At 40.7% G+C, this 14,877-nt stretch overlaps 1 protein-coding gene across 17 annotated transcripts in view; it reads left to right on the top strand.

The window, feature by feature from the left end:
* USP25 (ubiquitin specific peptidase 25) overlaps positions 1-14,875 on the top strand; it is a 396,463-nt gene extending 381,588 nt beyond the window's left edge. For 16 of the 17 annotated variants that reach the window (XM_065063760.1, XM_065063673.1, XM_065063681.1 and 13 more), the window contains one exon: positions 14,822-14,875. The gene's annotated coding sequence lies outside the window, so the exon portion shown is untranslated. Of the gene's footprint in view, positions 1-6,572; positions 6,780-8,221; positions 8,395-14,821 lie in introns of all 17 variants that reach the window. The other variant, XM_065063688.1, reaches the window with a different exon arrangement.
* The last annotated feature ends 2 nt before the right edge of the window (positions 14,876-14,877 follow it).

The raw sequence follows: 14,877 nt of genomic DNA, 5'->3' as shown, positions 1-14,877 counted from the left end.
TCAGTGGTCTCTCCCTTTTTTTGTTATGTTTGAACCCTTAAAGTTTGCTGAGACAAAAGGAAAACCCCGTGTCACTCTTCCTCATCCTATCCCCCACTTCTGACTTGAGGAATTACATTCACAAGATGCATCTTGTCCCCCTGTGTGCTACCCCTGCATCACCACTGTTGGCAAGACAGCTTGTCTGTGTTACTATGTTGTTGTAGCTCAGCCTACCCTACTGAAAATATATTCTTTCAAGATGTTTGTTTCCTTTAAATGATTTATCCCTTTGAAAATGCCTCTGGATTAAGGATTTATGGAAACATAGTATACTAGTATTAGACATGTACTCTACTGGGGTAGTCTAGCTAGGGAAAATGAAATGTGTTTCGGTATATTCTGTCTTCCCCTTCCATAGTTACGTGAGAGCGTGCTGCAGGATGGCATTGTGCGTCTTGGTGGCCACACAAGCACTTTGTATTCACTGGAGACTTGGAGGTACGACAGCTGCATATAAATATGCATAGTTGGAGAGATTCATGATTGTGCCTTGTTCGATGGCTGGTTGGCTGTAGTGCTGCCACTGCAAATCAATGAGCGTTTTCCTCATCTATCAGCTGCTTGCTTGCTTGAAAGCAGACAAAATGGTTAAAACACCAACAGCCCACAGAGGGCTCCTGAGCGAGTGAGACTTGTTTGCTACAGCACTCAAAACATTTCCCTGAATCTACAGTAGCTCTCAGTAGATGAATTTAGCACTCAGCAGATTAATTTAGCTCCCAGTGTGCTGGATTTAGACAGAAAAAAACTAATATAGATGAATACATTCTGTTCAGCCAGCATATTTTGTTTTTCAACAATGCACATGTCTTATTTGAACTGCAATCTGGTTGGAAGGCATTTTGCGAATGGTGCATTGGTCATAAAATTGAGTCATGCTTGCTCATTTTTTGAAAAGCTCTCATCTAGTGCAGATTAAGGAAAAAGGTATTGAGCAGTTCACTGGAGAACATATTGGAATTTTAGCCATCTCTGATGAGCTTAGGGCAGTTTTTTTTAAGGTAGCCTTCCTTTGACATTGTGTTGCAAAGAAGCAGCAGCTACTTTTCCTTTTGTTACTTGCATAGCCTACTGGGTGACGTGTACCACCCTGCTCATGGTTGCTTTGCATGTTTGCCTCATGGGCAGGGTTCAGGCAGGGTCTCCTTGGAAGGATTCGTGGGCTGGAAGCTGAAGGTATGTGTAATGATAGTTCAGAAGATCTCTTGAAGAGGAACAATTCAGGATACAAAATCCATTGTTTTATGATTTTAGTATAAGCTTTGGCTTTCTCAACCTGGAAAATGTCACAAAGAAACTGGGACTAGATTGCTTATGCATGGTGGCAGAGTGACTGGCTAGCTTATGATAACAGTAATGCTTATTATTTCAGGAGGTGGGAAACTGAATAAAAAGATAAAGGTATAAAATAAAGATATAAAAATCTAGGACCTCAGGACATAATTTGACTGGCTTTATTTAAACACAAAATGGTGAAGGAAATTAAAAGAAAAATGCTGCAAAATGGTAGGCTGGCTTTCTGAAGTAGTATCCTCAGCAAATGAGTCTCTCATATGAAAGACTAACTCCCAAAACATCTTCCAGAGCAGTCTTAATAAAGTATTTCCATTACCAGCAGCAGGATGATTGTTATAAAACATTCTTTCAGTCTCTCAACAATTTTTATAAAAAACATTAAAGAATGGGTTGAAGAGCAAATAACTCCTTTCAATTGAGTCAGTGCTGTATGGTGCAGATCTAATTTACTCAGGAGGAGCTCAGCTGCTACAGTGATGGGTGCTTTATAGTAGTGATTCCCAATCCTATTTAATTGAAGGGCTACTGAACCTTTTGGAGAACACAAACAAACCAAAGGCCTTCCTTGGCAATGATAATGCAGTGGTTTTCATTTACCAATAGATAAAAATGAAGCAAAATTTTGATGCTCTTTTATGAGGCTTGTTTTCCCCACTTGTTTCTGTACTGGCTTGCATGTGCAGGGATGTACATATGTTTTCTTCTTTCTCAGTTTTTAAAACCTACAATATTTTTTGAGATTATCATGTAATATCTTACAGGCTACCAGCATCTTGTAGTCAGCAGATCGAGGAGACCCGCTAGAAAGACCACAGAATGCTGGAGACCTGTTTTGTATGTTTGCAAGGAGTCTTGTACATCAAACCATAAAGAGGTCTGTGCACAGTTGCCCTCCTTCTTCAAGATGGCAAATGTTGCTTTTAGTAAGAGTCTGTGATAAGGCCATCTCTCAGGCATCACGAGCGATTTTCCTAGTTCTCCTGCATGGAGGATAAGACACAGTGGTGCAGCCGGAGGGGCACTGTGGGAAGGCAGTGGTGACTCACCATCCCTTCTGGCTCCTCTTTTCCAGGAGGAGTGGGAATTTGTGATGAGTAAATCCTCCTGCTGGAAGGGAGGCGAACCACCCTTGTCCCGCATGGACTTAGTGAGGGGGGCCAGGGCACTGAAGTGGTGAAGCAGGTACTTGCTGCCTGCACGCTCAGAAGTACAGTGGTATGTGCTGTGTACATATCTATGAGTACAAATTGTACATACCAGGATCCTGAGCACACCCCTTCCCCACTTCCACCGATGTTTTGCTGTCTTGGCTTGGGTCACAGGTGTTCAATCTTGATGAGAGCTGTGAGAAACCTCAGCAGGGCTCACCCTCATCTTCAAAGCTGCATTTCGGCCTTGGCTCTGACACACCACACCCCTGCCCAGCCCTCGGCTCTGCTGAGCTGATCACCACTCTGACCCCAATTCCATCCCATCCTGTCTCCCTGGCAACGTCCAGGGCCTGCGGTGGTGACTTGAAGTGGCTGGGCCATTGCCAGCCCTGGTCAGCACCTCCAGCCTGGAACAGCTCACCTCACTGGGTGCTGCAGGAATGGGTTGGTTGGAGAGGGAGGGCAGCACACCATCCTGGCAAAACTATGGTCCCAGCCTTGCCCCTGCAGTCCCACATGCACCATGGAGCAAGGATGGTGAGATGCAGAAGGTTCTTTGTTGCAGTCCTCAGTGACATATATATGGCTATAGTGGAAGCAAGGTGAGGTTTCTACTAATAGAGATCCACCTTTTTATTGGTGTTAGCTTTGGGTCAGCCAATCTTTTATTTTCCTTGGCTATGTTAAGATGGTTTTATAGTTATATAGAGTCTGGGGAAGCTAGTGCTAACTCACAAAGAAGCAAGCTCTGCTTTAACACGTGGCTCTGAGACTGGTGTCATTGGCAGAACTTTGTGTTTTTCAACCATGGGTTGCTCTATACTTCACCAGGTCTACTCACATCCAATGGGATGCACCTCTCGCAGAAGGGGAAAAGGGTGTTTGTTCAGGGGGTAGCAAGGCAGATTGATAGGGCTTTAAACTAGTTTGGAAGGGGGAAGCGGGCAGTACCAGGCCAGTCAGTGATGAGCAATGGGATGGCATGCCAAATCTCAAGGAGCTGCGTGACACTAGTGGGTTCCACAGTGATCCACCTCAGGGACAGCACTCTTCAATGTCGTTATAAATGATTTAGATGCAGGACTTGATGGAATACTCGGTTTGCCAGTGACACAAAATTGGGAAGAGCTGTTGACACTCTCAAGGGCAGAGAGGTCCTGCAGAGGCATCTAGACAAATTGCAAAACTGGGCAATCACCAACCACATGAAGTTTAACAAGGACAAGTGCCAGATTTTGCACCTGGGACATGGCAACCCTGGCTGCACATACAGACTGGGAGATGAGATGCTGGAAAGCAGCTCCATGGAGAGAGATCTGGGGGTTCTGATTGACAGCCAGCCAAGGGGGCCACCCGTGTCCTGGGTGCATCCAGCACAACATTGCCAGCTGCGCCAGGGAGGTGATTGTCCCATTCTGCTCTGCACTGGTGCGGCCTCACCTGGGGAACTGTGTGCGGTTCTGGGCACCACAGTTTAAAAAGATAGAAAGCTACTGGAGAGTGTCCAGAAGAGGGCTACAAAGCTGGTGAAGGGTTTAGAGGGAAAGCCATATGAGGACCAGCTAAAGTCACTTGGTTTGTTCGACCTGGAGGAGACTGAGGGGAGACTTCATGGCAGCTACAGCTTCCTTTCAAGGGAAGGAGGAGGGGCAGGTGCTCATCTCTTCTCTCTGGTGATCAATGACAGAACCCAAGGAAACAGCAGGAAGATGTGTCAGGGGAGGTTTAGGTTGGACATTAGGAAAAGGTTCTTCTGGAGCATTGGAACAGGCTCCCCAGGGAGGTGTCACGGCCCCAAGCCTGACAGTGTTCAAGAAGAGACTGGACAACACCCTCAGACACATGCTGTGAAATGTGGGGTTGTCCTATACAGGGGCAGGAGTTGGACTTGATGATCCTTATGGGTCCCTTCTAACTCAAGGCATTTTATGATTCTGTGCTGCTAAAAGCCTTTTGTTGATGTTGCAGTGTTCAATATCCTAGAGTATTCACCTCCACAAATATATTGGGTAATGGGTTTTTTTGATAGTTAAGCTTTACTTTTAGTAGTCTGAGCTTTTGACCTTGCAGAAGGAAACCCATCATCAGTGTTTTCTTCACTATGGTGGGAGGGTACCACCGCATCCTGCTGCTGCTGTTGCTGCAAATCCTTACCTTCCAACGCCAGCCTCACTCATCTCCTCCTCCTCCTTTCAAGGTTTTCTTGCGTTCTTGGCAACAGCTACAGAGGAAATTAAAGGCTTTATTTCCAGACTAGCTTCAGATGTCACAAATATGTAGTCCAGTTTCTGAAAATCCGGTTCTAAAAACTTCAGTGTTTATTGTTTTCTGTGCTTCCCTGCCAAGATCTTCTCCCTGCTGTGGCAAAATACTGCCATCTGTGAGATATATCAAACTAAATGTTAGCATGTTGGTACTTGTGAATGCCATACTCTCATTCATGGCCTTGTTATGGTTTAAGATTGTGCCAAACTTCGTGGCATGCAGGGCCTTGTTTTGAATGTCTTTTTTTTTTTTTTCCCCCTTTTAATTCAGTCTGGCCCAGTTTAAAAGTTGCAGCTTGGGACATATGCATAAACGGGGGTAATTTCATCTAGATGTACTCTTTATACATAAACGGACATCGTGTGCATGGAAACATGGGATAATATATGCTGGTAGAATTGACTTTCCTGTACATGGCAACATTATAACATGTCCTCAACAGTGTAGCAGTAGTACTCCTATAATTTCTCACGTGGAATATTTGCTGTTATAGGATTTCCAGAAGTTAATTGATCTCAAAACTTGCTTTTAATTGATCATTACAGTAATATTTATACGTTTACACAGACTTAATTTCATGATTATATTAAATGAATTAAGAACACAATTGGTTATTTCTTCCCAGGAGCACAGTTTGTCATTTCTTCCCATTCCTGTGAGTTAATTTTAAGCTTCTATTTTCAGCATTCTTAACATTATTTAGTAGTTTATAAATGGTAAAGTGAACTAGATAACAGATGCTCAGATTTCATTCTAAGCACAGATCACTCCAAGGGCAGCAGGGAAAAAAGAACTACATACATAAGATTTGCTGAACGTTTATCACTTAGGAAGTGGGAGGAGCAGTCTGTAGATTACCATTCTAGCCTGGGTTATCAGACTTAGCTTTGGTTCCTGAGTTATCACAGATATCCTGCAGTTAAGCAGCATAAGTAATTTTCCTATGCCTCGGTTCCCAGTCAGGTAAAAATAGGGATCTCTTACAGGGCTGTTGTGGGGATAAATACCTAAAGCTTGTTAAGTGCTCAGATTATTCAGTAATGAAGCTTGTCTAAGAACCTTGAAACGCTATTTAGGATGGAATGTTTATATGTTGTCTCTAGACACCAAGAATTTTCTTAATAACTTGCTCCACTTAGCTTGGAAGGCAGAGGAAGCAACACACCTAAGAGGACAGAAAAATCAGCAGTGTACTGAACTGCACTCATGTGAGAAACAGGAGACACTTCTTGGTGGAAGACTGGTTTTTGTGCTGTAGATGGACATGACCTAGGCAGAAAACAAATGAAATGCTTGGTCCAAGGGGATGCCAAGGAATGAGAGAAAGCAGCCTTATCAACTTCCCCATTGAGAGAGGAGGCAGTGGAGGAGCAACACAAGCAAGTACTTTATAAGAGAGAATATTTCTAGAACTGAGACTTCTTCATGGAGGTCAGACATACAGGGACAGGAACAAAAAATGAAAGAAAAATGAGGCAAGGGTTTTTCTTTTGATATATCATCTAGCTCCAGACAAAACTGAAGAAGTGAAAAAGGAGAAGGAGAATATGTCGAAGTGGGAGAGAGTGACAGTAGTGGTTACTGGAATAGAGATGTCAATTTATGATATTTGACTAGGGAAGGACTAGTGTTGTAGATGAAGTTGTGCAGACAGGGATGATCACAGAAGTATCAAAAATCAGAAGATTTATCATTTGCAGCTAAGAAAAACATTTTGTGTTGGATGATTTCTGTATTAGAGTAGTCAGAGGAATAATAATTGTTGAAATATTCTCTCCAGCTGAAAAACCTCTGAAAGGAATCTGTCTGTGTTACCAGAGAAAAGAAGGGTGCCGTAGAGATAACAGCGATTTCAAGGTTAAAGGCAGAGGTCACGGTGGTGCTGTGAATTCCACTGGCTTCAGCTGTCTGCGTCAGACCCCAGGAGGAGACCTGAGGCTGGCTGCGTGCTGCGAGACGGGCTTTCACATGGGTGATGAAACCACGGCTTTTTTCTTAGCTGTGATAGTGAGAAGTGCATTGTAGGTAAGTGTTTGGCCATGTAGTCGACAGTTTCCTCATGTAAAAATAGTTACAGGTGGAGATGTGACTTATGTGGAAAAATACTTAGGGATGAGATAGGCAACAGAAGAGAAAGCAGGGGGAATACTGAAGCTGTACCAAGAAGGATGAACCAGAATTTATCTAGGAACAGATACCCAGATTTTAAGGTAGAGAAAAATGCTTAGGATGAAGTGTAAACAAAGAGAGTTTCAGTCTGGATATGGAAGATGAAATATTCATAGGAGGCTGTCTTTAAGAATCTCACGTGTTAGTGTTTTTACTTCAGTTTGTTTTATTTTCTTTACTTTGCTAAGACCATGAAGTTTCATAGGGGAAAAAGAAACAAAACAAAGTATGAACTGATATATCATCACACCTTCTGTATAGCTCTGCATTTGGATAAGTTTGTTAGCTGAGGTTCTTGTTTGGTTTGTTTGAGGGGTGAGCAGAAAACAAAATATAATTTTCTCCAATTTAGTCACACTAATAAAAAAAACATAAGAGCAGTTTGGTGTTTAGCTGTCAGGTCTATGTACTGTTCTTGTACAAACCTTGTTTAATAAGAATTTGAGTAAATGAAAATGAAGTATTGAAAGCATAAAGCATCTGGAACATTTTAAAGATGCACTGAAATATAATGTGATTAATTCCTATTGTGCTAATTATACCTATTATGAGTTAAAACGGATTCCATTTTGCAGGTGTTGTTATGTAACTTGTGGCTTTGCAGTTCTTAGAAATGCAGTTTTCTATTCATGTGGTATATTAAAAATATTACAAGACAAATTACAAAGCTTAACTGAAATGGTGCCAAAAATCTTATATTATTCTACTAGATAAATAACTAGTGTAATGTCGGTGGGTTTTGATTGTTTGTTTATTATTATTATTATTTTTTGTAATAAAAAAGAAATGGTAATGTAATGAGCCAGGGCTGAGCAGGATGTGTCTTTTTTCTGTTTTATGATTTAATGGAATTTCTCTGTACCTATAGTGAGGTATCTAAGATAAGTTTGTGAGCTATTACTCCTGTGTAGTATTTTTTTTATTCAACAGTACATTCAGCTTTATGCTGCATGGATTCTAAGTGCAACATATTGCTGAGTTTGAATGCTCCGGCATATGAAACAGGGGCAAGTGTCATGGTAAGTTTTTTTACAAACAACAGCATTCATAGTCACGCAGCAAAACGGAAGGTGAAGCACCAAGTTGTACTTGTCTCCAGGTGTGGGTCTGGAAATGATATGCAGGATGTCTTTGCCTATTGTGAGCCTTCGTATGTGGATGTAGGGTTTCATCTCCACAGCGAGACACTTTGGACCCTGGCAGCAAAACTGCAGGGAGCAATAGCAAAGCAGAAATCTGTTTACCTATTGCAGGGGAATAAAGAGGCTTCTTTGGTTATTCCCTGGATTGTCTCCCAGCTGTAGATCTGCTCCAGGTGCCCCACAAAGTAGCTGTCATGAGGACTGAGCTGCAGGGAATGGTGACAGTGTGGGACTTGTGGATGTGCGTTCTGATCCTCCTCCAGATGCAGTGGAGCTTTCACTTCTCTCTTTTTCTGCTATAATGGGCTTACAGTGCAATCCAACCCCTAGTAAGTATATAAAAATTAATCCTGTTTAAGTACTGTAGGAGAAAAATGACTTCCAGTTTGTCCTTTTCTTTAACAGTGAGTGAAACAAAATGAAAGTAGTTATGTAAGCTTTGTTTTGATAAATTGGTCATTGCTTGTGTATTGTTATGGGAATCCGACTACAATTAGCAAAGACAATATTTTGGTCCAATTTCACCCCTAATTTGAGAACTGAATTGAACTTGAAACCTCACAAAGTAGAATAGATCTTGCTCAAGAAAGAAGTGTTATCACTCCCAAATCAGTCAACATTTGCAAGAAACATGAAGTTCAACTCACTTAATAAAGTGTTTGTTCAGTTTTCTCTGTTATGTTTCTGAGACAGAACTGTGCATAAAATAAAAATTGTATACATATAAAAAAAAAATCCATATAAAGAAAATCCCTCTAAATAGTTTGTGTTTGTTGGCCCAAACACATGAGACAGAAAGAGTTTGGTTCTAGTTATAATTATGTATGTACTTTAAAGGCAGAAAATACCATGAACACATTTTTTTCCCCACAAAAACTTCAGTTTAATTTTAGTGGTGTCTTGAGGTACTGGTAGATAACTTCTTCACCTTTTTACATTAAATATGACTTAGTCTTTTCAGATTAAACCTGTTCAGCTGGAAATACTCATTATAAAAAAGGGAATTTAAAAACAATAAAAGTTAAAGGAGCTCCATTATTTTCAATAAAATTTAGAGGATTCTGTTGGCTCTTTATGCATGTATTTATTACTCACCATTTCCAATGTTAGCAATCTTTTCCTCCTGAAATATATAGCATGTTGTTTGATTGCTTTATACTGTCAAGTTCTGTGCCATGCAATATAACTTTAATTTGTTTTTAGCTGCAAAAGGGGGTCAGAACCGGTCTTGTTTAACAAACATGCTGTCATTCAGTTGTTAGGGTAAGAGTGTGTCATGCTGAATAGTACAAACTTATGCATATTTTTTGCATTGCTTTTATTGTAAACAGTGTAAATAAGTCTGCCAGTGCTTTGCCCACTAAGCAAAATAAATCTGTTTTATAGAATCATAGAATGTCCTGAGTTGAAAGGGACACACAAGGATGGAGTCCAACTCCTGTCCCTGCACAGGACAACCCCACAGCTCACCCCATGTGTCTGAGAGTGTTGTCCAGTCTCTTCTTGAACACTGTCAGGCTTGGGGCCATGACTGCCTTCCATGGTGTTCTGAAAAGGTGATACTCTCTCCAGTGGGAGTCTTTTCAGGCACCTCAGGCAAACACAACCCAGGAGTGAATTTCAGCAAAACTGAACTGGACTTTGAACATCAGTGTATTCATGGGCCCATCCTGATCAATAGAATGAGTTATCTGATTAAGCAAAATTTTTTGGTTTAATTTGATATTGTTGAACCTGGCAGGTTTTTTGTTGAATTCTTGGTGTTACGTATGCTTGAAGCATCCCTCTCTTCCTAATGTCCAACCTAAATCACTCCTGGTTCCTGTCATTCCCTTGGGTTCTGTCATTGGTTGCTCAAGAGAGGAGTTCGGCGCCCGCCCCTCCTCCTCCCCTTGTGAGGAAGCTGTAGCCGCCATGAGGTCTCCCCTCAATCTCCTCTTCTCCAAGCTGAACAAACCAAATGAATTCAGCCGCTCCTCATATGGCTTCCTCTCCAAACGCTTTGCCAACTTTGTAGCCCTCTTCTGGACACTCTCCAGTAGTTTAGACAGGACTTCAGTGTTGGGGTGATGGTGGTCTCTCCTATGGTTGGTAGTGTTCACCTCCAGCCCTGCCCCAGTAGTTGCAAGGCCTAAGCTTCCCCCATTCTATTCAGCCATGTTTTTATCTCATGGGACCGTTAATTAGGACAGCCAGCCTGATGTCCATCTGAAACTGTGGATCTTTTCTTTGGTCCTGGCAGTGTCTGTATGGGTAGCTATCCCTCCCAGGAGGCCCGAGTTGGAGAAACCAGCATCTCTACCTTGTGCCATTGCATGCTGAGTAAAGCCGTCCGTGTCCTAGGAGCATTGGGAACCCTTGTTTAGCTCAATTGGCTGCTTTCTAGGAAATTGTTAGGGATAAAAACTGAGAAAATAAAATCTCCAGCTCACCAAGAGAGCTGTATCATGATATATCTGAACCCACCTTGAGAACAGAAACCTGGTTCCAAGCCAGAGATCTGTCAGTAGCTGGCACAAGGGTAAGAACAGTTGCATGCTGGAGGGCAGGAATTTGCAGCTCTGAAAGTTCACTGGACACACTGATCATTGTGTTGGTATCCAACCAAGTATTTTGCTGGTGTAAGAAAGTGTATGAATCCCATCACAGCATTTTATAAGGCCATAAAAGCATTCTGCAATGCTGTCCTGAAGTGCCTTGATGGTATCACAAAGCTATGGGTGATGTGATTCTCCCTGCCTCTTCACCTTTTCTGGTGCCCCTTAGGCAAACGTATAGACTGATAGATGTCATTTATCTCTTGACTTTACAGTGTTAGCTGGAGAATTTACAGTGCCATTTTTTATGAAAGACTTGAGTGTATAATGATAAAATAAAATGAAACAGTTTTTAGTAATTAAAAAAATTTCCTTATTTTAATTAGCCAGTGTCTATTTCTATTGACCCTCAGTTCTAATTTATTTTCCTTCTTTCACATACATGAGTGTGGAATTGAAGGGAAGATTTTTAGTCATTAAAATGTACATTCTATCATTATTTGTGTTGACCTGACTTTAACGTCTACAAGTCTAGGGTCAGAAAAGCCAGATTAATTATCTGCAAACATCCAAAATCTGTAGACAGGAACCCCATTCTGTTGCTTTTACCTATTGATGGGGCTAACTCCAGCACTTATAGTAGTGTCGAAAAATAAAGATCCCCTAGAAAGCCAGTTAATGTCACCTTTGTTCCTTACCTGTGACTTTTTAGAAGTCCTAATACTTTAGGTTTTAAAAATTAATAATGTAGACCTGAAGTGAAAATGATACTTTGGAAGTGGGGATGAAACAACTCTTCCCTTTTCATCTTTTCTCAATGATTTGCAGGCAAACACAACCTCAGGCAACTTCTGAACTTTCATAATTGTGTCAAATTCCTTGTTAATTGGGCTTTTCTCTTGCTATTGAGTTGTTTCTTGAGTAATGCCTGCTTTATAATGATTTGTGTGCAGACAATAAATATAGAGTTTTAATAGGATGAAGGCTGTGGCTCCATATAAAGATCTTTAGCTCTTAACTCCCATTGAAATCAATACCTTTGCAAATCTCGTTATAAGTGACTTAAAATTAATACACATAAAATAGGATTACTAGTAAACCTTTAAAGGATAAAAAGAGAATAATAACACTGTTCTCTGAAAACTGACTGTAAAAGTTGTATCTTTAGAGTTGCATGATAATTGTCTCAGTACCTGGATGACTTTAATGTCATTTCATATGTGCTTAGTTTGAAAATGAGAAGTTGGTGACTGTGTCTGCAGACACTGCAAATTAGAATGAAAACCTGGTTCATTTCCTGCTTGGACTTCATCACAGGTAAAAAGGTCCTGTCTTCCCCCATTAGACTCTTCATGATGCCTGTTCCTCCAGTGAGAGTGGGGCTAACTGTTTGCAGTGCACTAGATGGTAAAGAATCCAATTCACTTTCTCTCAGCAATACAGAGATAAGTGGACTAAGGAGGGGTGAGCACTGTTTTTTGTTGTGAAAGAAGCAGTGACATAATTAATGAAGGAGGAAGAGCTGCTGATGCAAAATGTGCCATTTTCCCAGAGCAGAGTTATATGTTCAGAGATTTTGGCTGGTGTGGGAGTGCTGGCAGCAAGGCCTGCATCAGCAGGTATGGATGTCCATCTCAGCTTTGAAATGTGACCAAGATAAGTTAAGTGCTAGTTTTCATGCATACCACGTTGTTACTGAGAGACTACCCAAAAGTCTAACAGGGAAAGATAGTTTGCTCTGCCATGCTAAACAATTGTAATCCTCAGGACCATCTCTGATGTGCTTGGTTCTGGAGTCTAACCATGAGTGATCAAGGATGGTGGGAAATATCTTGTCTGGCTGGAATTCAAATCCAAAGCTTCCCTTACAATACTGCCAGGAAAAAGTAGATGAACAGTCATTGGTGAGACTGTTGACGTCAGGTGGAAAAAGTGATAGTCTTTCTCAGGCAAACATGGCTTTAGTTAAACCTGAAGGGATTCTCTCTGCTCTGCACATATTTGGACTGTTTGTCCAATTGATTGCATAGCAGTACAGGTTTTGTTTATGTTACTGCATTTTGTTTGTTTGTTTGTTTGTTTGTTTGTTTGTTTTCCTATAAAAACCCATTTTGTTCCTGTTCTGCGTAGAACCTCAGAATAAAGGATTATGTATAGCAAATCTTATAAAATCACAGTGACCACTGTTCAGTCTATCCTATCATCAGTTATCTTTTCACTGGGTTTGCATTTGTGCAAACTTGCTTGCTCTTAAACTGTGGCAAGCTTTCCTGCTATTAGATCTGAGCAGAGAAACTGTTTTCTCTACAGTTACCTGCACAATTGTCTCAGTCCAGTGGTGCAAACCCAGTTACAGGACCACAGTTTGGACTAGGAAGATAAGTCCCATGATAAATCTTTCTGAAATGAGACAGAATTTCTCAAAAGTCACAAATAGGCAGGTGGCTAAGGAAGTGGTGAGGACATGAATATTGCAGCTCAAAAATGCTTGACTCAAATCCCAGTTTTTAAATTAAGGTGAACTAGTCTAGCTATCAAAAGGACTGTGTTTCTAGAGTCCAGGATTGAAACTGTGTTTCTTGTGGACAATAAGTATTTAGTGAAACATGACCAAATGACCCTATTATGAGTTTGCAGAAAGGATGGCATGCTGTCAGGTATTCCCTGACAGCAAGGAAAACCATCTACACATTCCAGCGCTGGGAATATTGGTTATGGTTGGCAGCTGTCATGCTTCCTAACAGAATTTCTGAAGAATTTATGTATTCCCAATACCCTGAATGGAGATTTACTTATCAAGCAAACCTGTGTTATAACGTTACTGAAGTGGTGAAGTCAAACAGTACTAGTGTGCTTGTGCAGCTTGACGTAATCACCCTCTGCAAATGTGCTGGGGGGAGTCTTTCTGTATGTGGTAACACACTTCTTGTTCATACTGTCCTTGATCTAGACAGTGAGTGGATGGGCCATCTCTGAGTGTGAATTTGGTTTGTAGTAAGGGAGAATCTTGTTCAGAAACAGGAAGCGGAAACTGTCTAGTGACTGAGGACAAGAAAAAGGAGTCTCATGACAAAGCCGATCAAAGTCGATTAAAGCCCCAGTCCTATGGTTTACCACAGAGTTCACACATCAAGGTTGAAGTGCACTGCATCAAGGTTTTAGAGATGGTCAGCAATTGCATGCTCCACATTTTTGTAATGTCAGTTCATCACCTAATTTGCAATGTGCTTGGTATATATGTTTCCAGCTGAAACTTGTGAGCAGTACCTAGAATGTATAAAGAGCTGTGTAATGCTGAGTCCTCTGGAAAAGTGAGCCTGTGTGACCTGAATTATGTATTCACTTTTCGTCTTTATCTCTTAGCACCAAGGAACTAATCTGTGACCATATTCCTCTAGAATAATTTGCTGAACTTGAGTTGCACAGTGTTTGCAACACAGTCAAAGCAATCATGACTAGAATGTAAAGACCATAGCAAAATACTGCAGTTTTTCTGTCAGGATTCAAATACTACTTCATGAATGTTCCTCCAGTCCACATGTTACACAATGAAGATAACACAAAATATCAGTGCCTGAACTTTTTGAATGTCTGTTTGTACAAGGAATGAAGAGTTCCCATGGAGGAGTACCAGGCAACCGAGCAGTTAGTAACTGTAGCATATTCCATACCCACTGAAGAAATAAAAGTTGCACAGGCAGGCTATCATTGGGCATTTTCTGATATTTGTATTAATCACATTACAGTCTTAATAATCTCTTAATATTGTGTTTCTGTGAAATGTTATAGAAAGTAAATGAACTCTCTGTCTTCAAGTGCCCTGAAGAACATTTAATGAGAAATATCTGCTTTTTTTTTCCCAGATGGACATATTTTTAAATCTGAGTCTCCTTTAAGGAAATGATAGTTATACATTTGAATTTGAATAAAAAGATGCAAAAGTTGATACCAACGACATAACAGATACCTTTAATCCATTTTGAATAGCACGGTATAGTATGTCTGGTGGTTTAGTACTATTGTTTATAAATGTAATTCTGCAAACAGCCAGGACTCTTTTGGGAAAACGGTGACCTAATAGATGTTAAGAAGCTTTTTCTTTTGTATGATTTTGCTGCTTGCAATTTCCATATAACAGTAACCATTCATTGTCACTAATTTGTCATCAAAAATATGAGAGAAATAAATTTTAATTAAACTTTTTTTTTCTTTTTTACAGATTTCTTTTACAATGCATTCTGCTCAGGCCAGTGAATTTTGCTTAACTGATTAGGT

The sequence above is a fragment of the Columba livia genome, chromosome 1, assembly GCF_036013475.1.
Source record: "Columba livia isolate bColLiv1 breed racing homer chromosome 1, bColLiv1.pat.W.v2, whole genome shotgun sequence".
In the NCBI taxonomy this organism is placed as follows: Eukaryota; Metazoa; Chordata; class Aves; order Columbiformes; family Columbidae; genus Columba; species Columba livia.
The sequence above is the reverse complement of the archived record's forward strand: the minus strand, read 5'-3'. Positions and strand labels throughout refer to the sequence as shown.